This window comes from Borostomias antarcticus (genome assembly GCF_949987555.1).
Source record: "Borostomias antarcticus genome assembly, chromosome: 1".
NCBI lineage: Eukaryota > Metazoa > Chordata > Actinopteri > Stomiiformes > Stomiidae > Borostomias > Borostomias antarcticus.
The window spans coordinates 23,974,084-23,976,583 of record NC_140234.1 but is presented as its reverse complement, the minus strand read 5'-3'; positions in this window follow the sequence as shown (position 1 = coordinate 23,976,583).

The following is a 2,500-nucleotide window of genomic DNA, read 5'->3' as shown; positions in this document are numbered from 1 at the left end:
CAGACCTTGAGCATCCTGACTGCTACTCCCCTCGTTTGTGTATTGATAATCCCAGGTCTGGTTTGGAGGAGGATGTTATGTTACTGTATTAATAATCACAGGTCTGGTTTGGAGGAGGATGTTATGTTACTGTATTAATAATCACAGGTCTGGTTCAGAGGGGGCTGTTAGGTTACTGTATTAATAATCACATGTCTGGTTCAGAGGGGGCTGTTAGGTAACTGTATTAATAATCACATGTCGGGTTCAGAGGCTGTTAGGTTACTGTATTGATAATCACAGGTCTGGTTTGGAGGAGGAATGTTAGGTTACTGTATTGATAATCACAGGTCTGGTTTGGAGGAGGAATGTTAGGTTACTGTATTAATAATCACAGGTCTGGTTTGGAGGAGGAATGTTAGGTTACTGTATTAATAATCACAGGTCTGGTTTGGAGGAGGAATGTTAGGTTACTGTATTAATAATCACAGGTCTGGTTTGGAGGAGGAATGTTAGGTTACTGTATTAATAATCACAGGTCTGGTTTGGAGGAGGAATGTTAGGTTACTGTATTAATAATCACAGGTCTGGTTTGGAGGAGGAATGTTAGGTTACTGTGCTCCCTCTTCACCTGTCTGGTACTTCAGTGGCTGGGTGTTTTTATTTACAGTACTTGTTTGTTTTGCGTTTTTTATTAATATTAAAGAAACAACAGGCAGAACAAATAACGCACACAAGGCAGCACATTGACAAAAACAAAAGACAGCACAGCGAAGGGTTACGCAGTCAACAGCTCGACAGCTCGACAGCTCGACAATCATGGTTTCCTGAGTTCCCAATAAACAACACACAGCAAACCACACAAGTGTCATAGTGTAAGCAAGCATCAGAAATCAGAAGCAGATACAAAGTAACTAGAAATGGTGCTCAGAGAGCACAGACCTCTGCCCCTGAATGCATTTTGTGGCTCTGTGCACGGCAAAATTGAATGGGTTCGAAATTGGCTGATACTACACCCCTCCACCGAGTTTCATGGAAAGCAGTCTGGAAGTTTGTGTGAAGTCCTAGTCCAAAATATGAATGGAGATGAATGGGATTCACTGGGGCGCAGGTCTAAATGACTGGAGGTGAATGGGAGACTGTATTCGCCGGCGGGGGGCAAAGCGGTGAACTCCGGGCTCTCCCCCCGCATACCCCTGGTTCCTGGTTCCAAAAATAAATGTAGGTGAATGGCCGGCTGTGTTTGGGCGGCCCATGGACCCTCCCCGTGCTTCACATCTGCTCCAAAAATTAATCGGTTCTCAGAAGTTTTTGCGTAATTTCTGCTAACAGACAAACGCACGCATGCACAAACAAACACACGCTCACACACACATGCCACCGAAAACATTACCTCTCGCCCTGCGCTGTTGCTGGGGCAGAGGTAATTACTGGCTCTCAGATGGTGGGACATATTAGGTAACTCTCTCTCTCTTTCTTTCTAGCTCTCTGTCTACTACTATCTCTCTCTCTTTCTTTCTTTCTGTCTGTCTTTCTTTCTTTCTTTCTCTCTCTTACTACCTCTGTCTCTCTCTCTCTCTTTCTCTCTCTCTCACACACCATGTGGGAGGAAAACGACTATTCTGGTCACTAGAGGGCGCTATCTGTATGAATGGACAGGCCAGGTGAAGCCAGTCAGATGAGATGCTGTAGCAGACTGACTGTGGAGGTGATCATGTATAACCTGCAGAATACTAACTTTCTTATTTTCACATGAAATCCACACAGACGTGAGACTGTAGTGTGTTTGAAACTCGTATCATAATTAAAGTGTATGTTTCTCTGTCAGGTTGTAAAACATGTAGTTCACAGAATGTAAAGCTTTCTGGTGTAGCAGGTTAGTGTAGTGGATGTGGATGGAAAGTAGTTTTTCCAGTCATGAGTGTAGTGGATTAGCAGTGTGGCTTTAGTGTGTTACAGTATGTGTCTTATAATGATATATATATATATATATATATATATATATATATATATATATATATATATATATATATATATATATATATATACATATATATATATATATATATACATATATTAAAAGTGGTGACGATAAACCAGAGTGGTAAGCTACAGGACGGATAGAACAAATCAAAATTGACATTGAATGTTTACATTTTTCTTGAGGAGAAACCGTCATGTAACCAACAGACCGTTGCACAATTGAACTAACGTTTGTACAGGCAGTAGCCTAATAATTGGCGCAGAATCAGTTCACATAGAACGGTAAAGAGGCTTTTCCCGTGGTATATCGTGGCATATACAACGGCTCTTAACCAATCAGATTGCGAGGTCGGAACTACCCGCTGCATATATATATATATATAGAGAGAGAGAGAGAGAGAGATATATATAGAGATATAGATATATATATAGATATATAGATATATATATATATAAGGTATGTGATAGCTACAGTAATAGTCATATAGGCCTATACAGTATATAGGCCTATATAGGTGCTGGTAAGTATAGCCTATAG